Source organism: Mauremys mutica, chromosome 4 (genome assembly GCF_020497125.1).
Source record: "Mauremys mutica isolate MM-2020 ecotype Southern chromosome 4, ASM2049712v1, whole genome shotgun sequence".
NCBI lineage: Eukaryota > Metazoa > Chordata > Testudines > Geoemydidae > Mauremys > Mauremys mutica.
The window spans coordinates 42,029,797-42,055,533 of NC_059075.1; the positions used below are offsets into that span (position 1 = coordinate 42,029,797).

The 25,737-nt window shown below is 49.0% G+C and overlaps 1 protein-coding gene across 17 annotated transcripts in view; it reads right to left on the bottom strand.

The window, feature by feature from the left end:
• GPATCH2L (G-patch domain containing 2 like) overlaps positions 1 to 25,737 on the bottom strand; it is a 99,114-nt gene that overhangs the window by 34,619 nt on the left and 38,758 nt on the right. The window contains exon 1 of one of the 17 annotated variants that reach the window (XM_045014308.1): positions 263 to 342. The exons of 13 other annotated variants lie outside the window; for them this stretch is intronic. The gene's annotated coding sequence lies outside the window, so the exon portion shown is untranslated. Of the gene's footprint in view, positions 1 to 228; positions 343 to 25,737 lie in introns of those variants that run through there. 3 more of the 17 variants (XM_045014309.1, XM_045014307.1, XM_045014311.1) reach the window with 3 other exon arrangements.

Here is a 25,737-nt window from a genome sequence, read left to right on the forward strand (position 1 = left end):
CCAGCACAGACCGACGCTAGGACTCGTGTTCCATTTCCTCAGCTACTCTCCCAGCTCATCTCCCCACCGCCGGCTGTCACCCTTCGGCCGGAACCACCCTCGGCGCCCTCCCTGCCTGGGCCCCGTACCCCCCACGGGCCCCAGCTGCCCCCCGTCGCTGTCTGGCACCACCCCAGGCCCTGGCATCATCCCCCGGCCTATGTCAGACCTTCGCACTAACCAACTCACCCGGGCCGGGCCAAGGCGGGTCTCACTCACTCACCCGCCACCCAGCGCCCGCCTCGGCCTCTCCGCTGTCCTCGGCCTCCTCTCGGAACGGGACTTCCGGTCGCGGGGTCACTTCCGCCCCGCACAGCGCCACGCCCCCTCATCGTGCACACTTCCGCCCCGCGCGGCGGGGAGTGTACGAACGATGAGCGGCTGTAGGAGGCGCGTGGGGTGGAGACGGGGGCCGCGAGCTGTGCAGCCTCCTGAGGGTTCCGCAGCTCAGGCCACCGGGGCAGGACGATGCCTGCGCTCTGTTCTCTCCTCCCTTCGGGCACTTTCTTTGCAGCGGCAACAGCTTGCCAGGCAGGGGGCTGGCCCCACTACTGTGCTGCCTAAACAGAGACCTGGAGGCTTGGTGTGACCCAGCCTGTTCCCCCTCTCCCAGGGAAGTGGATCCACTGCCTCCTTCCCTCTCAAGGCAATGAGATCTTTGGGGGACTCTACCATGCCCCCACCAAGAGCCCTAGACTAGGACCTGGCTTTAAGCACAGCAGCAGTGGTGAGATCTCAGTGGTTTGAGCATTGGCCTGCTAAACCCAGGGTTATGAATTCAATCCTTGAGGGGGCCATTTGGGGATTTAGTTGGGGATTGGCCCTGCTTTGCGCAGGGGGTTGGACTAGATGACCTCCTGAGGTCCCTTCCAACCCTGATATTCTATGATCTCAGGGTTGGGTGGGACTCTTTTACCCTACTCAGATTATTTGTTGAGCCTCATCTTTGCTGTACAGGTGTGAGCACAAGACTCCTACCCCAAGGAGCTCACAATAGGACAAGATGATAGGCAAGTGAGACACAAGCCAAAATCGTTCTTGGCATGATAAAATCTGTGTGACTAAAGTCTGAGGAGATTGGGGGCTTGGGTCTCTATCAGAGGTGGATGTGACCCAGCTAGTACCTGCCCCCAAGGTATGCTACATCTACAGAGTGTGGTGTTTGGCTGAAGTGGACAGATGGGATTCCATCAGTCTTTATCCTACTGAATGGGTTCATATCCTCTATGCCCAGTTATTATTGTCTGTGTTCACAGACGGCACCCAAACACAACAGGCAGTGGATACCTCACATAGCAGTATTGCTACATACAAAAAGGCTGTTTGTTACAGGGGAGAGTGCAGCACTCAAAAGTCAGGGAGTGGCAACATTCAGGTTGTTCACACATTACCATACAGCATTCAATTACATGTCCATGGACTGTTTTCTCTACCTCATTCAATGCATATGTTGTACAGTCACAGTGAATAAGGCAGATGCCTACCAACATATGGTCTCACTCTGCTTGGTGTCCCCTTCAGGTTACCTTTGTTTGACCCTTTGACCTTCACACCAGCCTGTTACATTTTTGGTAGTCCCCTGTAATTATTTGAGTACCTGGACCTTGGGGATCCTCCCTTAAGGCTGGGGGAGGATCCTTTAGCAGTGGGTGGGCACTTCCCGGAATCCAATAGGAACATATGGTCCCATGTACACCATTCAACCTCTGCACACTCCTGCCTCATTCACTATCCATCCTGTACACTGAATGAATGGAGGTACTGAAGAAAAAAAATAGTATGTAATCATGTAATTACAGACTGCATGTCCAATGACCACCTGGTCTAGTGGTCAGCTCATGGCCTTGTATCTTCTCTCAGCCTAGTCATCCCAGAGAAGGCTGACGGGGGTCACAATCACCTCCATATACTCCAACCCCTCCCCCCGAGATTCTGTCACTACAGTGGAGCAGCGGAGGGGGGAGATAGGGGGACCCACACCCACTCCAGGTCCCAACACAGGGCCCTAGGGTTTATCAAAGTACCCAGCCCACTTATTGAGCTACTCCAAATTATGTTTTCCCTTGGGTACTTCCTACCACACTAGAGCTCCTCAGTTTGGGGCATGGGGACTTAGCAGACTCTCACTAGTCTCTCTTTTAGGGTTTTTCAGCTCCCGGAGGGGCAGCAAACCTAGTCCCTGCTACTAGAGCAGCCATCACAAAGCTTTTGCCACTCCTGCCACAGCCGCAGCCTTGCTTCCTGATGCCACATACAACTCATTTCCCCCCTTTTCCTGGGCTACCAGTGTCCTTTTAAACTGTTCCTCCACTGAGAACATGCCCTGCACCTCCCTAGCCCAGTATTGCTGTACTCCCAGTCCTGGTTCAGAGTGAGGCCTGTAGATGCCATCACACTGTATTATACTGCATAAGCACATGGGTCAGAGGTAATGTTGCATTTATTTTGGCATTTACTAGAAAACATCTAGCCCTTCCTTTGGAGAGGACTGCAGGATTGTTCCCTACATTAATTTTTCCAGGATTTTGTCCAATCTAGTTTTAAATATTCCAAGTGAGGGTCTTCCACCATTTCTCTTGGGAAACTAACACAGGACTTGCCTGACTGATCAGATTAGTGGCCTGTCTAGCTGCTATTCTGTCTCAAAAAGTGACCAATACCAGATGCTTCAGGGGAAAGCATAAAACTTCTAGTCCAGTAACTCAAATAAACCTCATCATTAGGAAATGTCTCTTCATGTACAGCCTAAATTTTCCTTTTCTTAACTTCATCCCCTCATTCTTTAGTTCATTCTTTGGACACGGTAAACAAATCTCCTTCCTTGCTTACTCCCTTCAGAGCAATGTGGAGACAATGCATTTAGAGACCAATCCAATGCCCAACAAAGTCAATGAGTGTCTTTCCACTGACTTCAATGGGTGTAGGATTGGGTCTTTATCCTATTGGAGAGGGACAGAGCAACCTTCCCCCCATTCCCAGGTTGACAATAGAGACAAACTGGATGGAGCTGCATCCAGCAGTCTCAGCTGGAGTGTGGTATCATAGAATCTTGAGGAAGTTAAACTGAAAGTAAAAGGCAGAGAAAAACGGGGTATCCGGGGATGCTCCAGAATAAGCAGGACATTGATTTATTCTGTGATTCTGCAGTTGAAGGTTATGAAATAGAAATAACTTTCTCACCACTAGTTGACTTTTGGTGTCTTGCCCAGTGGTCTGCTCACTGGCACATTCCTTACAACCATGGGTCGCGGCACGTATAAGAGGCTGGGGGAGGCTAAGCCTCCCCAAAAAAGGCTGGTCATGCAGGAGGGCAAATGCTGCGGATGCGGCACAGGTCACATCCCTTTGGAGGAGTGCCAGCCTGCTGCTAGGGTGACCAGGTGTCCGTTTTTTGACCGGAACACCCGGTTGAAAAGGGACTCTAGCGGCTCTGGTCAGCACCGCCTACTAGGCTGTTAAAAGCCCAGTTGACGGTGCTGCAGTGCGAAGGCAGGATAGTCCCTACTTGTCCTAGGGCACCGTGCTGTGCCCTTGAAGCGGCCAGCAGGTCCAGCTCCTAGGCAGAGGGGCCGCAGGGCTCCATGCGCTGCCTGAGCACCAGCTCCGCACTCCCATTGGCCGGGAACCAGACAATGTGAGCTGGGGGGTGTGTGCTTGTGGGCGAGATCAGCGCTCCTGCCACCACCCACCTAGGTGCCGGACCTGCTGGCCGCTTCTGGGGTGCAGCACAGAGCCAGGACAGGCAGGCAGCCTGCCTTAGCTTTGCTGTGCTGCTGACTGGGAGCCACCTAAGGTAAGCCTGCACTCCAACCCGCTGCCCCAGCACTGAGCCCCCCAAACCTGGAGCCCCTTCCTGCATTCCAAACCCCTTATCCCCAGCCCCACCCCAGATTTGGCACCCCCAGTCCAGAGCCCTCACCCCCCCACACCCCAAGCCCCTGCCTCAACCTGCAGTCCCCTCCCACATTCCAAATCCCTTGGCTCCACCACCCAGCCTGGAGCTTCCTCCTGCACCCCAAGCCCTTCATCCCCAGTCCCACCCCATAGCCCTCACCCACTCCTGCACCCCAACTCTCTGCCCCAGCCCAAAGCCCCCTCCTGCACCCCAACTCCCTGCCCCAGCCCGAAGCTCCCTCTCGCACCCTGAACCCTTAATTTCTAGCCCCACCCCAGAGCCTGCAACCATTTAGAGCCCTCCCCCCCTCCTGCACCCCAACCCCTGCCTCAGTCCAGTGAAAGTGAGTGAGGGTTGGGGAGAGCGAGCCACCGAGGAAGGGGGAATGTAGTGAGCGGGGGCAGGGCCTTGGAGAAGGGGTGGGGCTAGGGAGTTCAGTTTTATGTGATTAGAAATTTGGCATTCCTAGCCGCTGCCTTTGGAGCACCAGAAATGAAACTCCCTAGAAGTGAGGGAGCCACTGGTGCCCAGACTGTGGCCCCACCCATGCTTGGCCACGAGGCGCCGCCCCCATTCATCCTCTTCCCCTGAGGCCCTGCCCTTGCTCCGCCTCGTCTCATTAAGCCCCCTCTGCCGCACTGAGGAGCAAGTGGCTGGCAAGTGGGGGACATGGGGAAAGAGGCAGAGAGGAGCCGGCAGGCGAAGGGGGGCTTGTGGAAAGGAGTGGAGAAGAGCAGGTGGTGGGGGGGGCTTGGGGGAGGGAAGAGGCAGAGTGAAGGCAGGGCCTCAAGAGTGTGGAGTTATAGTCCAGGCACTGGTGCCCCCCCACACTTCTAGGGAGCTTCCAGTGCTCACGTGTAAGCCTCCCCAAACAGAAGGCGAACGCATCACCTATGCTTACAACGATTTAGCACACTCTCATGCCACAACACGTGTCCCTACATTGCCTGGAAGGTGGGCACGTTAGACCAATATGCATAGCTGTCAGGGAATGGCATAGTTCTTGTGTCCCATTCACGAAGAGCCACTGCTCCTCCCACAGAGAGCACCAATTACTCTTTATTTTGACCTCTTCTAGTTGACAGTTCTGTGCCCCAGCCTGACCGAAGGTTGTCAGAGGAGCTGTGGCTGCATACGTGGTCTCTCAAACCCAGCTGGAAAAGGGCCTGTATCTCCTCGTGCTTGACTCAGTGTCTAATCTTCAGTCACTTTCTGATTTAGTGGGTGTATATTATCAGTCACCACAGGTTGTTTATGAAGTTCTTATTTATGGAAATATCAGCAACTAGCTTGTCTGACCTCTGGCCCTGGTTTGAATGAAAGTTACATCTTCCCTATTGAAAGCCTGACATTCCTGTATTGATTTTTTGAAGATTTGTGCTTTGGTAGGTCCCATTGCTGGAGTTTCAGCTCCTGTTTCTACAGATCATTAGCTGCTAATGGAAGCTGTGTGTTCACAGCTTGTACCAGGTGCTTATTCTATTGTTGTTTGTTTTCTTTTGGTTTTTAGTCATGGGAAACATGCATCTAGTGAGGTGGACACAAGGACTCATGGGTTCTATTTCTGGCTCTACCACTGACTACATATATCCAAGTCAAACTTAATTTTGTTATTTCCTGCCCATATTTCTAACGGCAGATCCTTTGTATTCTCTGTCCTCATTAGGGTTTGCAGCTCCTCCCAATTTAGTATCAACTGCAAATTTCTTTAACATGCCTCTCATCCAGATCATCAATAAAGACATTAAATAAAAACAAGCCTAACCCCCACAACCCAGTTCTTTGCCATTTTATATTTCCTTTTGTTTATAGTCCTTCTGCTAGTTTTTTATCCATGCGGCAGTGCTCATATTCAAGCCAATATCAATTCATTTTTCAAGTAACGTTTTACAAGGCACTGTATCAAATGCTTTAAGTCCAGATATATTACATCTGTGGCATTCTCTTCATCCATTAATTTTGTAAATTTAATCAGAGAAAGTAATCAGGTTTGACTGACGTGATTTGTTCTTTATAAATCTATGCTGCTTCTTATTACTCATAGTTCTGTTATCCTCTAGATGTTTACATTTTTCTCTTCTTTTACTATTTATTCCATTAATTTACCAGGAACAAAAGTTAGACTGAAAGAGCGATAATTTTCCAGGATCACTTTTTTTTTTTTTTTTTTAAAGAATGGCACTACATTTGCTTTTTTAAAGTCTTCTGGCATCTTTCCTAGTTTGTTATGATGTTCCAGAAAGTTCAGGCAGTTCATTGAGTTTGTTAGCTGATCCCCACACCACCACAGAATGCTGATTTCTATACAAGCTATTTTCCTAAGTATTCCCTTACTTGTTTTTCACCAGCCTTTTCAGTGACAAAGTTTTCATTACTTCCTAACTGTGAGGCTCTTTACCTTATTTTTCTTGTTGAAGAAAGATTTTTTTTTAAAGTAAATCACTATCAAGACCATTTTTTAGTTATTGATTCCACCCCCCCACCCCCCCTCATGTATCAATGGACAGTCTTTCTGGTACTTTTGTTGCATTAATTTAATTGTAAATTTCCTTCTTATTCTCTTTTTTAACCCTTTTGATGGCAGTAACTAATTCTGCTTTATCACAGTATATTGCTTTCCCTTCCACTCTTCCATTTCCTGTACAGGGGTTTTTACCCTAAAATCTTAGATCCCTCCTAAAATCTAATCCCCTTGTACTACTGCAATCAATTTTTGTACTTCAGGATGTAAGACAGCTACTAAATGCCGAGGTTTCGGAAGAAACATCCCTTATGGGCAGGTTATTCCATCAGTATCCACTTCAGAATCTCTTGCACCTTCCTCTGAAGTATCTGGTCTTGGCTGCTGTTATAGATGTGATGCTGGATTAGATAGACAATTATGTAGCCATTCCTACGTTCATATGTCCTAGAGGTGTTAAAGTCTATAGCAGATGCCTGCTGTAGTTTCTCTTATGTTTTCCATTCCTTGTACCTTCCTCCTCTCCCCGCGCCCCGAGTATTTCACTGCCACTCTCTTTATGAACAAACTATTTCATTAGGGGCATAAATTTTGGATATAGCAGGCCAAATTGTGAAGCATCATTCAAATCAGATTCCTGATGGAGTTTTGCCCGAGTAAGGATGGCAAATTCTGGTGCAGTTTGCAAGAGAAACAAGCAGTGGTAGCAGGAGCTGACCTGGGTGTTTGCCCCAGGGAGCAGGAACCAGGCTGGCAGAAAAGAGAGCATCAGAATATGGACCCTGAACTTCAGAAAAGCAGATTTTGATTCCCTCAGGGAACTGATGGGCAGGATCCCCTGGGAGGCTAAGATGAGGAGGAAAGGAGTCCAGGAGAGCTGGCTGTATTTTAAAGACGCTTTATTGAGGGCGCAGGAACAAACCATTCCAATATGCAGAAAAAATAGCAAATATGGCAGGCGACCAGCTTGGCTTAACAGAGAAATCAGTGAGCTTAAACACAAAAAAGGAAGCTTACAAGTGGAAACTTGGACAGATGACCAGGGCCGTCCTTAGGCATATGCAGCATACGCAACGGCGTAGGGCACCATGAAATGTGGGGCACCAAATTGCCCCACATTTCATGGTGCCCTAGGCAGCTGCATGCTGCATACGTGGCAGCACCAGCCCCGGCGACCAGCCCTATCTCTTGGCCAGCCCCCCTCCCGCCCCCCGCAAGGGGCAGGGCCATCGCTAGGGGTGTGTGGGGCCCCAGACAACTCTCTCTGCCCTGCCTCTTACCCTTCCCCCCTGCCCTGCCCCCAGCCCACCCCCATTCTACCTCTTCCCCCAGCGACCCCGCACTCACCGGCAGCGGTGGGAAGTGGAGCAACCTGGCCCCAGCCCACTCTACTCCACCAGCTCCCAGCCGTGGCGCTCCGCTTCCCGCTGCCAGTGAGTCCGGGGAAAGGATCACCCTCTGCACTCACCAGCGGTGGGAAGCGGAGAGACGTGGCCCCAGCCCACCCCGTTTCCTTTGCCCCAGCCCCAGCCATGTCGCTCAGGTTGGGGAAAGGACCACCTCCGGCTCTCACCGGCGGCAGGAAGTGGAGCGCCGCGGCTGGGAGCTGGCGGACTAGAGCGGGCTGGGGCCGGGCTGCTCCGCTTCCCGCTGCTGCCGGTGAGTGGGGGATCCTTTCCCCCAAACCCCCTCCCCCAAGCGACATGGCTCGGGCCGGGACGAGAGAAGCAGAGTGGGCTGGTCCCAGCCCCCCACTAATCTCCCAGGCCACTCTGGGCCTATGGGGCCCCCAAAAGTGGCCCCCCACAGCTCCTGCCTCCCAGACCCAGGTGAGGGAGGGAGACCTGGGGCTGCTTAGGGCACCCAAATGGCTAGGGACGGCCATGCAGATGACTAGGGAGGAGTATAAAAATATTGCTCGAGCATGGAGGGGTGTAATCAGGAAGGCCAAAGCACAATTGGAGTTGCAGCTAGCAAGGGAGTGAGGGTAACAAGAAGGGTTTCTACAGGTATATTAGCAACAAGAAGAAGGTCAGGGAAAGTGTGGGTCCCTTACTGAATGGGAGAGGCAACCTAGTGACAGATGATATGGAAAAAGCTGAAGTACTCAATGCTTTTTTTGCCTTGGTCTTCACAGACAAGGACAGCTCCCAGACTGCTGCACTGGGCAGCACAATATGGGGAGGAGGTGGGCAGCCCTCAGCGGTGAAAGAAGAGGTTAAGGACTATTTAGAAAAGCTGGACATGCACCAGTCCATGGGGCCAAGTGCAATGCATCTGAGGGTGCTGAGGGAGTTGGCTGATGTGATTGCAGAGCCATTGGCCGTTATCTTTGAAAACTTGTGGTGATCAGGGGAGGTCCCAGATGATTGGAAAAAGGCAAATATAGTGCCCATCTTTTAAAATGGAAGAAGGAGAATCCGGGGAACTACAGACTCGTCAGCCTCACCTCAGTTCCCAGAAAAATGATGCAGCAGGTCCTCAAGGAATTTGAAGCATTTGGAGGAGAGGAAGGTGATCAGGAACAGTCAACATGGATTCACCATGGGCAAGTCATGCCTGACCAACCTGATTGCCTTCTATGATGAGATAACTGGCTCTGTGGATATGGAGAAAGCGGTGGACGTGAAATACCTTGACTTTAGCCAAGCTTTTGATACAGTCTCTCACAGTATTCTTGCCAACAAGATAAAGAAGTATGGATTGGATGAATAGACTATAAGGTAGATAGAAAGCTGGCTAGATCAGTGGTGAGCAACCTGCGGCCCGTCAGGGTAATGCGCTGGCAGGCTGCGAGACAGTTTGTTTACATTGGCTATCTGCAAGCACGGCCGCCCGCAGCTCCCAGTGGCCACGATTCATCGTTCCCGGCCAATGGGAGCTACAGGAAGCAGTGCAGGCCGCAGGCTGGCCACTGCTTTCTGCAGCTCCCATTGGCCAGGAATGGCGAACTGCGACCACGCTCGCGGATGGTCAATGTAAACAAACTGTCTCACGGCCCGCCAGTGGATTACTCTGACAGGCCGCATGCGGTCCGTAGGCCACAAGTTGCCCACCACTGGGCTAGATTGTCAGGCTCAATGGCTAGCGATCAACAGCTCAATGTCTAGTTGGCAGACAGTATCAAGCGGAGTGCCCTTGGGGTCAGTCCTAGGGCCAGTTTTGTTCAACATCTTCATTAATGATCTGGATGATGGGATGGATAGCACCCTCAGCAAGTTTGTGGATGACACTAAACTGGGGGGAGAGATAGATATGCTGGAGGGTAGGGATAGAGTCCATAGTGACCTAGACAAATTGGAGGATTGGGCCAAAATAAATCTGATGAGGTTCAACAAGGACAAGTGCAGAGTCCTGCACTTAGGACAGAAGAATCCCATGCACTGCTACAGGCTGGGGACCAACTGGCTAAACAGAAGTTCTGCAGAAAAGGACCTGGAGATTACAGTGGACGAGAAGCTGGATATGAGTCAGCAGTGTGCCCTTGTTGCCAAGAATGCCAAGGGCATATTGGGCTACATTAATAAGAGCATTGCCAGCAGATCGAGGGAAGTGATTATTCCCCTCTATTCGGCACTGGTGAGGACACATCTGGAGCATTGAGTCCAGTTTTGGGGCCCCCACTACAGAAAGGATGTGAACAAATTGGAGAGAGTCCAGCAGAGGGCAACGAAAATTATTAGGGGGCTGTGGCACATGACTTATGAGGAGAGGCTGAGGGAACTGGGCTTATTTAGTCTGCAGAAGAGAAGAGTGAGGAGGGATTTGATAGCAGCTTTCAACTACCTGAAGTGAGGTTCCAAAGAGGATGGAGCTAGGCCGTTCTCAGTGGTGGCAGATGACAGAACAAGGAGTAATGGTCTCAAGTTGCAGTGGGGGAGGTCTAGGTTGGATATTAGGAAAAACTATTTCACTAGGAGGGTAGTGAAGCATTGGAATGGGTTACCTAGGGAGGTGGTGGAATCTCCATCCTTAGAAGTTTTTAAGGCCCGGCTTGACAAAGCCCTGGCTGGGGTGATTTAGTTGAGGTTGGTCCTGCTTTAAGCAGGGGGTTAGACTAGATGACCTCCTGAGACCTCTTCTAACCCTAATCTTCTATGATTCTATGAGAAGAAGGTAGGAAAAGTGGGAATAAGAATTGGGAGGAACATAGCAGAACCTATTTGCTGGTCAGTTTGCAATATGTCTGTACTGCTTTACACCAAGTACCTCTGAAGAGAGGCAGAGAGCGAGAAGAACTGTGCAGAGGGCTAGGAACCAAGAGTTCTAATCCTAATTGTGCCCCTGATTCCATCCATATTCCTGGCAAATTACTTAATCCCTCTATGTCTCAGTTTCCCCATCTAAATAGTGCGAATAATGGTATTGACTCCTGCTTCCAGGTCCATTGTGAGCCTTCATCTATTAATGTTTGTGAAGTGCTATGCAGATGCATGCTCAGAACTATTTTCCTGACAGGACAGGTACCGTTTTCTGGACTCTGTATGTACAAGTATTTTATACAGTCCAGGGATAGTTTTACTTTGACACCCCCCTTCCATCTTTGTTAGAGGCAATATTGTTGGGTGTGGGCAGGGAAGGGAGGGCATTAATTGCTTGGGGTATTGCCAACATGAGCAAGAGAGGGAGCTCCACTGGATCATACCAGCCAAGTCATTGCTATCCTTACGCCCAGCAAGCTTTCCTCTGGGTATACAGAGAGGTCCAGCCCTAGATGATAGGACAGGTATAGAAGGGGGTTATCACTCTCCCCCAGTGAATGCTCTGCAAGGCCCCCTGATGCTTCTTGGCAAAACCTTCCAGGGGTTAAAAGGAAAGAGAGGGAAAGGGGCAAGAGACAAAGGGAGGAATAAAGTCAAAAAATGTGCCATGAAGCTTCTTGCAGCGAAATGCGGAGAAAGTCATTTCCAACTTCTTTCATCTCGGAGATGAAGCCACTAAATTAAAGGGCAGCATAGAACACAAGGGCTTTTAATCTGTCTCATCTCCTTCATAATAACTGCAAATTTTCCCTGGGCTCCTGGGAGTGAGCCTCTTTCCTCTGTCTTTGCCTTATCTCCCCCCTCCATATTTCACAGACGGCTCGGCTCCCCTCACTCCACTGCCCCCGGCCTAGTCTCTGCAAGGCCTGTGGGAGCCGCCAGCTCCCAGGGCCTCATTGTTCCCGGCTTGGGAGGAAGCTCAGAGAGGGAATTGAAGGCAAGTCAAAGGGAAACGGCATCATCGCTGCTTCATTAATGGGAGCCTTTCAGCGGCAAACATATCAGAGCGAGGTCTTTTCAGAGGCAGTAATTAGCAATTTGGAGCCTTCCCCCCTCAGGAGATGCAGCTGCGATCTAACAAGTGGGAGCAGCGCTCGCCTCCTTTTACGCTTCATATTTATTGTTTTTCATTTTCTCCATCTTCCTCCCATTGTCCAGCCTCCTCCTCGCTACCAGATAAGGGCTCTTTATTAATCGCTCTCTTTTAATTCTTCATTAATGATAATAACTTTCTCTGCCACGCGGAGAGGAGTTAATCTTTCTTGGGTATTGAGAAGGACAGGGTTGAAAGGGAGAAGGAGTGAAGGAGTGCACAGTGGACGAGGCAACTCTGTAGCTTTTCCCTTCTGAAAGGGAAGCTTTTTCCTTCTTGGAGGAGTTTCTGAAGACTTGGGTTGCTGAGTTGCGAATGGCTTGTTGGAAAGGCCCAGACCATTGATCTGGCCATCTTACAGGAATCTGGTGGCATGCGTCAGCCTGTGCTGTACCCTGGCTTTGCAATGTGGTCCTTACAGGAAAAGGCAACATTGGGTGCAAAGAGAGAGACTTTTAAAGATGGCATCCACAGAATGCCTTGATTTGTCTAACTGACAGCAGGGCTAGGCCCCTCTAGCTGGCACCGGTGGCTTGGGCTGGGTCCCCAGCTAGAGCTGTGACAGAGAAGCTGCCCTTTTACCCTAGAGATTTATTACATGGGAAAAAATATACATACTTGGGCACCTAGACTGAACCCCTCCCCCCAGAGCAGAAGTATCCTAACTCATACATTTTATTGGAACATGCGCCCTTGAACCAGACAACCCTGGATTCTGCCCCTGGATTGGATCTAACTGGCTCCTGCCCTCTAGGCCAGGCTGTATCCTGCGCTCCATTCCCCGCCCCACTGTATTAGATGGGACTCTAGTGATCCTTGCCACCATCTTTCCCCAACACAATGTACTAGACTGGTTCTAACCCCTTTGCATGAGACTGAACTAGATCCTGGACCAGCTGCAAGCCCCTCCCCCTCCAACATATCCTGCTCGTGCTCTGTTACTCCTTATCCAGCCTTTGCTGATTGGCAGGTAGTGGGGTGATGAGGCGGCTTTGGCAGTTTACAGGAAGACTGTGCCTGCATATCCCCAACCTCCCCTGCACCACAGCCAGGGGAGCAAATGGGACATGTTTGTTTGGTGCCACCACTGCTAAGCCCCTTGTAGGCATCACAGAGCTCCAAGGCAAGGAAGAAGCGGCAGCATAGAGCTGCTGGGAGGGGCGGGGGAAGCGGCTTGACAATCCCCTTCGAATTATAAACATATCCTCTTTAAGTACATTTCTAAGGATAACATTTGTATTACGGTGTCCTGTGGCTGCTGATAGGGCCCTGCTTATCGCCTCGGTCTCTCTTCCTTTCTCTGGGCCCTGCTGGGAAAGGTCCCTATCTGGAGCCGAGCTGGCAATCCTCTGCCAGGCAATTGTTTCAGTCTGGGGGAAAAATTAATTTCTGCCTATCGTTAATTGAGAGAATTGTGTGGAGAGCTGGGGGGGGGGGCTGGAAGGAGGGGGATAGAGTGGGGAGAGATCTTGTTATTAACAGTGTCCCTTTCATAACCAAATACCCTGATTTCCATCAGCAGCATGAGAGGCTCATTACAGCAGGAAGGTGATTAGAGAACTTGGAAGAGCTATCAGACTGAGCAGGAGAGTGACAGGGAATTTGGGAGGGACTCCCAGCAGAAAAGCTGCCACACCAACTATTCACTCTCACCCTCGCATCAGTGTCCCCCTGGCTCTTCCCTCTGCACCAGCTGCCCACAGTCTCAGTGGAGATGAGCTGGGAAGGCCTGGGAAGAAGCAGCTGGGAGATCTGCAGAAATGGGAGGCTGAAAGAATCCATCCCCTCTGACTGAGGAGCTTATCTGTTCATTGCTGGTAGACCAGGAGAGGGTTGAAGGCTCCAGGGCAGGCGTGGGCAAACTACAGCCTGCAGGCCTCTTCTGGCCCATCAGACGGTTTTATCTGGCCCTTGAGCTCCCACCATGGAGCGAGGTCGGGGGCTTGCCCCACTCTGGCACTCCAGCCGGAGAGCAGGGGCTTGTCCCGCTCCGCCCACCTGGTGCTCCCCAGCCCCCAACTCACAATTCCACCATCTTCTGGCACACGCAGAGCCACACTGTGCAGGCGCCACTTCACCGCACTGTTTCCGGGATTGGAACCCCATCCCTATGCGGCAGGCCCCCCCCCCGCCCCCACGCGGCAGTGTGCCCAATCCCCTCCCGGTCTCCTACGGCCCCACCCTCGAGAGCTTCGAAACCGCCAAGGGGCCACACCTGTCACAGCTAGGGTGACTCCGCCCATGGCGGTGCCTGGTACGGCCCCCTTGGCATCACTGCCGGCAGGGCCCCTAAGGGTCCCCAGTACTGCTCTTGTAGAGCTCCACCCCACCCCCCACCTCGGTAACATCCCTTATATAGCCCCCCATGCTACACCCCATAGAGTCCCTCTCCCCCACTAGGCATTCATGGCCCGCCATACAATTTCCATACCCAGATGCAGCCCCTCAGGTCAAAAAGTTTGCCCACCCCTGCTCCACGGGAATAGCAGATGTGTGCAAGATGGGACAGGAGTCTGCCCTTGCTTTGCTGGGAGCCCCAGGGAGGGCTAGAGTCCACAGGGAAGAGCAGTGTGTGTATGTATGATAGAGCAAAAGTCTTCACCAGCATTGCTAGAAGTCCTGGAGGGAGTGGGCTGCTTAGGAATGTGCTGGTCAGGAAATCACATGGTTCCATCCCAGGTGCCTCACAAATGGTCCAAGAGGGGGTTGCCTGGTTTGCACGTACCTTAAACCAGTCAGCCCCATTCCCTCCCCATCTCTGACTCAGGGCATGTCTTCACTGACAACGTTCAAGTGCTGCACTTTAACGTGGCTTTAACGGCAGTGCTTTAACATGGCTTGTGTAGTCTCTCTCAGCTGCTCTCCCGGCGCTCTAAAAGAACACCTCCAGTGGCTCCCAGTGCTGGTGCACTGTCTATACTGGTGTGTTACAGCGCTGAAACTTGCAGCGCTCAGGGGTGTGTTTTTTCACACCCCCGAGCGAGAAAGTTGCAGCGCTGTAAAGTGCCAGTGTAGATGAGCCCTCAGTCAGCGCCCACACCCTCCTGGCCTCTGAAAGAGATCCGTTCTCCAGCTCTCCATCCTACTGATATCTAACCCTGGCCAGGCTTTGCCAGTAGAACTGAGGGCAAATGGGACCTACAGGGATGTGAACCCCTTCAAAGCCTTTCAGCTGATGGCCACAAATGACACTCAACAGCCACACCAGGGGCTTCCCCCCATCTGTCTGAGTCTCTCATACACGGCCATGCAGAGCTTTTCCAGCACGCTGCCCCCTCAGCAGTTATTTAAAAATACATATTCTCCACTCGGTCATAGGAACTAAATAAAAGTACAGGGAGAACACACGATGCTCTGCTCTGCTCCAGCTGAGAGCTCTGGGGGAGACACCCTATCCCATGTCCTTCCCACCACAGAATCTTTCAAATCATGGAGTGGGATGAGAAGAAACCACAGGCTGCCTGCTCTCTCCATAAGGATATGTCGGCCTTGTGTGATTAGCCACTCCAGTTTCTGCTCCATCCTGCACCTCTCTTTGCTATGAAATACATAGCTCTCTTCCACAAGATTCCCAAACACACACACACACAGCTGAGAGGTACCTGATCTCCGTCAACCCCTATCTCTGAGACACTCAGACCTCCATGTATTCTCCTTCCTCATGAGACATCTGAGATACCACATGTTCCCACACCAAACCTCTAGCCGTCAGGCACTGACTTCCCCCACATGAGATACTCAGCCCACACCTACTCCTTCTCTGACAAGGAGCTAGAAAATCCCCTTGATTCCTGCCACTGCAAGAAATACCTTTATTTCCTTTCAGAACAGGGAGCTCCCTTGGAAATTCGGCCAATGCACATATAAATTACAATAACAGTGATGGGAAATAAAAAGAGCAGTTGAGCTTCCCACACGCAGCATATAGATAATACAAGAAAGCATTACCACTTTTATTGCATTTAATTTTTTTTTCTAAATTTGGTGGCTTTTCAGTCCAGTTCCCAGTAGATCGGAACGTAGTAATTACAACTCCTGACTGGACCAGTATTCCATCTAGTCAACTACTCTAGTCTCTAGCAGTGGACAGTACCTGATGCTAATGAATAATTATGGAGTAACTTCCCCATAAGGGAAGTTTCTGCCTAACTCCATCAGTGTCCACATCTCACACACAAAACCCTAGTACAATTGCCACTAATTGCCCCCCTTGTTTATTTTATTTATTTAGATGTATAAGAAGTAGTGAAAGGTACCTTTCATACTCCAGTTGCCCCCACAATTATTTAAAAACAATCAATATAAATAGAAAAAACAGAAGCAATCCCACAAAATATAGCAATAACTACAGAAACCACCCAGTATAGACACAATAGTAAGAACCACTCCCCTCCCTAAATGTCAGTCCTCAAGTAACATCATCACCATCATGGCAAATTCCAAAGGGACATAACCTCTTTGCACATCAAGCACCACCTGGATCGATCTCTAGCTAGGTCTTTAAAGCAGTCGGGGTGGATATTCAGTTTATGTCCATCATCAGTACTCATGATACCAAAGTGCCAAGAAATCTATATGGGTCAACTTCAGTGCTTGGTATTAAATGAGGATATTGATATAATAGGCATCACAGAAACTTGATGGAATTATGATAATCAATGGGACATGGTAGTACCAGGGTACAAAATATATAGGAATGACAGAATAGGTCACGCTGGTGCAGGAGTGGCACTATAATATCTGAAAGAAAGCATAAAATCAAATATAGTAAAAATCTTGAATGAATCAAACAGTGCCATAGAATTTCAGTGGACAGAAATTCCACGTTTGAATAATAAGAGTATAGCAGTAGGAATATATTGCTGACCAGGATGGTGGCAGTGATTGTGAAATGCTCAGGGAGATTAGAGAGGCTACAAAAAACAGAAACCCCAATAATAACAGGGGACTTCAACAATCTCCATATTGACTGGGGACATGCCATCTCAGGACAGGATGCAGAGACACAATTTCTTGGAGCAGCTAGCCCTGGAACCCGCAAGGGGAGGGGCAATTCTTGATTTAGTCCTAAATGGCGCATAGAATCTGGTCCAAAAAGGTCCACTACTGAATCACTCAGTAATAATAACCATAATGTAATTAAAATCACATCCTTGTAGGAGAGAAAATACCAAAGAAACCCATCAAAAAGGGGAACTACACAAAAATGAGGAGGCTAGTTAAATGGCAATAAAAAGGCACAATCACAATAGTGAAATACCTGCAAGCTGCATGGAAACTTTTAAAAACCACCATAATACAGGCTCAAACTATATGTATAATCCAAATAAAAGAAATAGTAATAGGTCCAAAAACACCACCATGGCTAAACTAGGGTTGCCAGGCGTCCGGTTTTGGACCAGAACCCCGGGTCGAAAAGGGACCCTGGCAGCTCTGGTCATAGGGTTGCCAACTTTCTAACTGCACAAAACTGAACACCCTTGCCCCACCCCTTCTCAGAGGCTCCACCCCCACACTACGCCACTGACTGGACTTTTAACGGTGTGGTTGGCTGTGCTGACCAGAGCCACTAGGGTCCTTTTTTGACCAGGTGTTCTGGTCGAAAATCGGATGCCTGGCAACCCTATCCGATCAGCACTGCCGACCAGGCCGTTAAAAGTCCGTCTGGTGGCGCAGTGAGACTAAAGGCAGGCTCCCTGCCTGCCGTGGCACCACGCAGCTCCTGGAAGTGGGTGGCATGTCCCTGCAGCCCCTAGGCTCAGGGGCGATCAGGGAAACTCCGCGTGCTGTCCCGGCCCCCAGTGCTGGCTCTACAGCTCCCATTGGCCAATGGGAGCTGCGGGGTTGGCGCCTGCAAGTGCAGGCAGCACGCAGAGCCCCCTGGCCTCTCCGCCTAAGAGCCACAGAGACATGCCTGCCACTTCTGGGAGCAGCGCGGAGCCAGTGCAGGCAGGGAGCCTGCCTTAGCCCCACTGTGCCGCCGACCAGGAGCCGCCTGAGATAAGTGCCGCCTGGTTGGGGCCCGAACCCTGAACCCCCTCCAGCACCCCAATCCCCTGCCTCAGATCAGAACCCCCTCCCACACCCTAACTCCCTCCCAGACCTTGCATCCCCTCCCCCACCCAAACCCCTACCCCAGCCCTGAGCCCCCTCCCGCACCCAAACTCCCTCCCGGAGCCCGCACCCCACACCCTCTCCTGCACCCCAACCCTGAGCTCTCTCCTGCACCCCAACCCCTTGCCCCAGCCCTGAGCCCTCTTCCACACCCTAATTCCCTCCTGGACCCTGCACCCCAAACCTCCTCCCACAGGACCCAACCCCCTGACCCAGCTCTGAGTCCCCTTCCACACCCCAACTCCCTGCTCCAGCCTGGAACCCCCTCCTGCACCCTGAACCCCTCATTTCTGGCTCCACCCTGAAGATTGCACCCTAGCTGGAGCCCTCACCCCCTCCTGCACTCCAACCCTCTGCCCAATCCCAGTGAAAGCAAGGGAGGGTGAGGGAGAGCAAGTGACTGAAGGTCGGGGGCTGGAGCGAGTGGGGATAGGGCCTTGGGGAAGGGACAGGGCAAGGGTGTTAAGTTTTGGGCAATTAGAAAATTGGCAACCCTAGGCTAAACAACAGAGTAAAAGAGGCCGTTAGAGACAAACGACATCCTTTACAAATTGGATGTCAAATCCTGCTGAGAAAAATAGAAAGGAAAATCCTACTGAGGAAAATAGAAAGGAACATAAACTCTGGCAAGTCAAGTGTAAAAGCATAATTAGGCAGGCCAAAAAAGAATTTGAAGAGCAACTAGCAAAAGACACAAAAACTAACAGCAAAATTTTTTTAAGTACACCAGAAACAGAAAGCCTGCTAAACAATCAGTGGGGCCACTGGACAATCAAGGTGCTAAAGGAGCACTCAAGGAAGACCAGGCCATTGGAGAGAAACTAAATGAATTCTTTACATCAGTCTTCACTGCAGAGGATGTAAGGGAGATTCCCACACCTGAGCCATTCTTTTTAGGTGAGAAATCTGAGGAATTGTCCCAGATTGAGATGTCAATAGAGGAAGTTTTGGAACAAATTGATAAATTAAACCCTAATAAGTCACAAGGACCAGATGGTATTTACCCAAGAATTCTGAAGGAACTCAAATATGAAACTGCAGAACTACTGGCTGTGGTATGTAGCCTATCATTTTAATCAGCCTCTGAACCAGATGATGGGCAGAGAGCTAATGTGATGCTGATTTTTTAAAAAGGCTCCAAAGGTGATCCTGACAATTACAGCCCAGTAAACCTAACTTCAGTACCAGGTAAATTGGATGAAACTATAGTAAAGTACAGAATTATCAGACATAGATAAACCCAGTATGTTGGGGAAAAGTTAACATGGCTTTTTGTAAAGGAAAATCATGCATAACCAATGCGTTAGAATTCTCTGAGGGTGTCAACAAGCATGTGGACAAGGGTAATCCAGTGGAGGTATTATACTTGGACTTTCAGAAAGCCTTTAACAAGGTCTCATCAAAGACTCTTATGCAAAGTAAGCAGTCATGGGATAAGAGGGAAAGTCTCTCATGGATCAGTAACTGGTTAAAAGATAGGAAACCAAGGGTAGGAATAAATAGTCAGTTTTCACAATGGAGATGGGTAAACAGAGGAGTCTCCCAGGGGTCTATATTGGGCCCAGTCCTATTCAACATATTCATAAATGATCTGGAAAAAGGGGTAAACAATGAGGTGGCAAAATTTGCAGATGATACAAAATTACTCAAGATAATTAATCGCAAAGCTGACTGCCAAGAGTTACAAAGGGATCTCACAACAGTGAGTGACTGGTCAAGAAAATGGCAGAGGAAATTCAGTGTTGATAAATGCAAAGTAATGCACATTGGAAAACATAACCCCAATTGTATATACAAAATGATGGGGTCTAAATTAGCAATCAAGAAAGAGATCTTGGAATCATTGTGAATATTTCTCTGAAAACATGTGCAGCAGCAATCAAAAGAACTAACAGAATGTTAGGAGCCATTAGGAAGGGATAGATTAAACAGAAAATATCATAATGCCTCTACATAAATCCCTGGTACACCCACATCTTGACTACTGCATGAAATTTGGTTGCCCCATCTCAAAAACGATAAATTAGAATTGGAAAAAGTGCAGAGAAGGGCAACAAAAATGATTAGCTGTATGAAACAACTTCCATATGATGAGAGATTAAAAAAAACTGGGATTGTTCATCTTGGAAGAGAGATGACTAAAGTCGATATAACAAAGGTCCATATAATCATTAATACTGTGAAGAAATGAATAAGGAAGTGTTATTTACCCCTTCACATAACATACAAACCAGAGGTCACCCAATGAAATTAACAGACATCAGTGTGAAAACAAAACATAAGGAAATACTTCTTCACACTACACACAGTCAACCCGTGAAACTCGTTGCCAGGGGATATTGGGAAGGCCAAAAGTATAACTGGATTAAAAAAAAATTAGATAAGAATTAGCCAAGTTGGTCAGGGATACAACCATGTTCTGAATTTCCATAAACCTCTGACTGCTAGAAGCTGGGACTGGGATGATAAATTGCCCTGTTCCTTTCACTCCCTCTGAAGCATCTGGCACTGGTCACAGGATACTGGGCTAGATGGGCCATTATTCTGAACCAGTATGGCCATTCTTATATTCTTAAGTTTTTGGCAACCATGTGATCACCAGCTGTCTACTGGTATTCCTTGGTAAACACTCTTCAGGATTCATTGGTTTTCCATCCTAATAATATGCCTATAACAAGAAAGCTGCTGAAACCCAACCAGTGCTGATAGAGGCAGTTGCTGGGTTTGACTTCAAATAGCCTCATTTCTAATCTTATCCTACTACTTAATATGATGAAATCATTTCCCTCTCCAAAAGCCTTGAAAGTCAGCAGACTGGGGCTATTTCGAACCAAGGAAGTGCATTCTAAAGGTAAGAACCCTCATGAGTGCAGGGGCCAAGACACAGCCCTGCCTGACACCAGATACTGATTTAAAAGGTGCTGACATCTAATGTATGAATCACCTGGAAATGCAAATGGATAACTGGGGAAGAAAGTTTGTCACAGTACTTTTTTTTTAAAGTCACAAATCAGTTATGTGATGTCCCTGTCTCCCTAGAACCCCAGGGCTGGATTTTGGAATCCTATTGTCACAGGTCAATCAATGGAGGAGTGCAACAGTGTGTGATGCAAGATGGTCCAATGGACTAAGCACCTCATTCTAATCCCAGCTTTGACACTTACTCTTTCTGTGACCTTGGCCACGTCACATATAGCTAATTTTTCAGAAGCGGACACAGATTCTGACTTCCTCAGTTTTTGGGTGCCCAGCCTGAGCCCTTGGGCTACCACAACTCCAACTGCCTTCAAATGGAAAAAAATTCAGGCTCAAGGTGTCCAAACTGGGCACCAAAATAAGTTGACACTTTTGAAAACTTTGGCCTTAACCTCTCTGCTTCATGTGGATGATTCTTAATGAGTGACCTCACAGGGGGTTGTCCGTACTAATCCGTTAATGTTTGCAAAGTGCTATACAAGGGCTAATTATTATTAGAGAGATGGAAAGACAGATGGGAAGAATGACTGGAATGTGAGGAGAGCAGGAGGGATAGAAAGATGAGAACGTGGGGGACAGAGAATTAGAGGAGGCAAGAGCTGAGAGAATGTAACAGGAGAAAGCAAGCAGGTGAATGAGAAAGGAGAGGAAAGGGGTTGCTGCTGTTCAAAGAAAGAAGGGAGTGAGCTTTAAAAAAAAGACAAAACAGAAGGAGTGACGACAGAACATAAATATTACAGTGATGGGTGCTACGTAAAACCAGGTAGTTAGACAGGCAGATAAACGAAATGGCCTGGAGAAGGACAGAATGGAGCATGGAAAAAGAGAATAAAAACTGTTACTGGGGGATCCGCAAGCAAACACACCCAACTTTCAGGCTAGTGAATTAAAGTGATCGGTGCGCCTTAATTTTATTGTACTTCCTTGGCCAACATCATGTATCTAATCTCTCAGCCTGCCAATCTATTATGCATCTATCACCATGGTCTGGGCATTCTCTCTCTATGTTTAGGGGAAAGGGACATGAAGGTCTTTTTAGCCTTTATGTTATAATATCATCACTGGCTACTCTGGATTCTGAAATGAAATAATTGGAGAAAAAGAGAGGAAATAACTAAAATTCACCAAACTACACAGAAATCCTTTGGTGGATGGCATTCAACAGACCCCAGATTCAGTGGCTTATTAGGAAAATCCTCCTTTGAATTTTTTTTTATGCATAGACCCCAGTACAAGCAGCTGGCCTGCATTCTCCTTGCAGCAGAGGAGGTAGGAGATAATCAGAAGATTCCCATCACCCACTACTTAAGTTTGGGGGCCCCCCAAAGATTTCTCCCATTGAATCTCCCCCACATTCATCAGGCTGCTCCTGTGAACAGTGGCATGATCTAGATACACAGGAACTGGTTATGTAGAGTTTTTTTAAGAGACTGGATGGAGGGGGAGTACTTAAAAAAATAGTTCACAGGCCAACTCCAAAATGCTATGATCATCTCCAAGTAGGTCTGTATGTCCTAGAGGGACAAGGCATGAAGAAGGACTCCGAACCTACAAGAAACAGAGAGAGTGGAGTTCTCATAATCTCTCCCCTAGGCTTCAGCCCTGTGCAGAGAGAAAGAAAAGAGGTGGGAATTAGAGTAAGAGAGAGAGAGAGAACATGTGAATTAAACAGAGAGAGGCAGACAGACAGACGAGCAGATGGAGAGATAGGGAGAGAATGAGAAAATAAGAGTGAATTTCAGAATAGGAAAGGAAGCTCCAAAGAAAGAAGGGAATGAGAGCGAACTAGACAGAGAGAGATGAAGATACGGGAGAGGGGGGAAGAACATGGTGGGGAGTGAAGGGGGCAAAGTCCGAGACACTCGGTTAGCGGGTTCAGAACAATTTCCATTCTCTACAGCGCTTTCTGTTTAAAAAAAATAAAAAAGGAATGATGGAGCAGGGGAGAGAGTCAGACAAGTTTAATGATGTGTGTTCAAAGCTCAGATTGGAAAAATGACAGAGAAAAGCAGCCTGTTTCGGCTCTAATAAATTGTTCTTTGCTGTAAGAGACGCCTGTCGCAGCATTAATACAGGCCCCTAATACACGGGTCAGGGTTAAGTAATTTTCTCCGGCAACTTAAGCGAATAATGAAGCTGGCAGCGGCTGGTGGCGCAGTGGGAGAGATGGCCCAGGCCGCCGGCACTTTGTCTTCATTTATTATGCCAGCTCTCATGATTTGGGTACTGGCTGCGGCGACGGGAAGCCTCCACCGAGGAGATATCGCTTCATTTCGGCAAGGTAATGAAAGCCGGGGTGGGGGGAGGATAAACCAATTTGCTGGCTGACACGGGAAGGAGTGATTTGCAGACCTGAGAGAGGGAGGGGGTCGTCCGAGCGAGAGGAAGCACAAGGCTAAACCAAGGGAGGTGCTCAAGGCCCTTCCTGGAATAATAGCATTGAGTGTGTGTGAGAGGAGGGCAATAGACCAGGACGGGGGGCAGGGAGAAGAATAGCAGAAACTAGGGTTGAAATAGGAGGGAAATACTAGCGAGGGGAGCAGAGAGGGGGAATAACAGAGAACAGTGACTGAGGAAGTAATGGGCATATAACAGAACATGGGCAGAATGGGGTAAAGGGGCAAAAGCAGAGACTAAGACTATGGGAGGGGGATATAGACCAGTGCCAGATTGGGATAAAAGTGAAGATCAAGGATGAGTGAAGAGCAGACAAATGTGATACAGGTCTCTGCAAGTCATGGGGAGAGGGGTGCTTATGACTTCCTTGTTTGGATCAAGGAGGGAGGCATGAAGAAGCCACTGTAGGAGTTACAGTTGTGGAATTTAATCTAGAGTTCTCTTTTGACACTGCCATCTCTTTTCTTGCCTGAACAGCTCTGTGATTGTGATTCTTCATCTGCCCAAGTACTGGTCTCTGCTCCCCTGCATTGGACCACCAGGATGGACATATATGGTCTGTTGGGTGAATGGTACATGACTGAAAATCATGCAGTTCATGGTGATGTAATGTTCACAGATACAAACTCTTTAGTTTATAGGCCTCCCTGAAGACAAGAGTTTTGAGAAGGAACTTAAGAGGAGGGGAAGGTAGAGATATGACTGACCGTCAGGAAGGGGATGCTAGGACGAGAGGTCTGTGTGGAACTCCCTTCCTGACCCTTTCTGCCATGCCCCCATCTCTGAGTCCCTCTCAAAAAACTCTTCGCCAAGGAGGCTTATAAAAAAAAAAGACTTTATTGATTCACCACAAACTCTGTAACTCTCACAATGACAAGACACTATATGCTTGTTTTCACCTCATTCCCCACAGTCTTTCCCATGTGTTGTTATCTCCTCCTGTTTTCATTCTAAGCGAGATGCTATGCTCTATGGGGTTGGGATACCATCTTTATTTGTTCTCTAAAGTATCATGCACCTCTATAGCCCTACTGAAGAAATAAATATCCATAATGAATGGGATGCCTCCGTCACTGGGATCATGCTCCCATTTCCTTCTCTCTCTGCACCAACCAGCTAAAAGAGAAGAGGGAGTCCCTTGTGGAGTCAAGAATGGGAATCTTACACTCTCCTCCCCCCCCGATGTGGGTTAAGTATTTCCAGTAAGGACCAAGCATTGCAGGCTTAACACGGCAGTCTCTGGAGGAGCAGGCCAATTTCACACTAATCTTCCCCATGAAGCGAGAGAGCATCGGAAGCATGAATTACATCAAAGAGAAGTTAATGCCGAGAAGCAGACAACAAAAAGGAGCTGCTTTCAGTTTCAAATGAATACACACAGCTGGCTTAAGAGATCAGGCTGCTCAATGCCTGTATCATCAGCTTTGGTACCCAGGATTTAGCCAGCAGGGAGAGTCCTGATCTAGGGGCTCCTTTAAAAGGGGAGGAGGGTCTTTATGAATAACTGCAGGAATTTGGAAGGGAGGTGGTCTCTCAGTCTGGCATTTACTGACCTCCTCTAATAAATACCAGAACAACCCCAGGAAGAAAGATGGTATATGGTAAGATGGGAGGGGGCTCATGCAGCCTAGCCCAATGCCTTCTTTAGGCCAGTGAGATGAGTGGTTAACCTCGCACTCAATTGCTGATAGATCACAAGGCCGAATTTGGAGCTGCTCAGTTCTCTGCTTCAGAATTTTGATCTGGGGGTACTTCTGCTGTGCTGGGAATAATCCTGCAGAGTTTAAGATCTGAGTAGTCCTCTTCCTCACTCCCCAGCTCCAGGAAGCGATCCAGGAACCTTTGGGCTCTCTGGCTAAGGAAGCTGAGCTTCCCGTAATTTAAAATGCGAACTCAGAGGAAGAGGAGAGCACAGGGTCATTGTGGTAACGCCTGTATCCCAAAGAGACAAGGCTCCATTGTCCCATTTTAAGTGGTGTTGAAGTGAGTCCCACTGCTCCCCCGCTGGGAAGCTGACAGGTGTAAATCCCAGGATGAATAAAGGCACGGAGCCCTATAAAGCTGGTGTCTCTCCACGCATCTCCGCTCTGATTGACTTGTCGGCTCTCTGAGGCTGACTCTATCAGCTCCTCGCTGCCTCCAATTCCAGGTGTGATTTAGTTTGGAGATGAGAGGTGACAGTTAACATTGGTACTCGTCAGTGTAGATCAGACACAGTCACGCTGTCTTCTCCTCACTCGCTCTCTCCCCCACCCCTCGTATCTCCCACTTCTGTCTGTCGCTCTCATGCTCCCTGCCTATTCTGATCCAATCCCTTTATTTTTACCACCATGCCCCATCATCTCCTATCCCCAATCCCCATTGCCAGGGCCTGTGTTTAGCACATCCACACACACCCTATATCCCCGAGTAGTAACCACTTCTGCCAGCAAGTCTCTCCCCTTGAAAGTCTAGGAGCAGCTGTTTTTGCTCATTCTCTCTCTTCTCTTCTAGAGCTGAG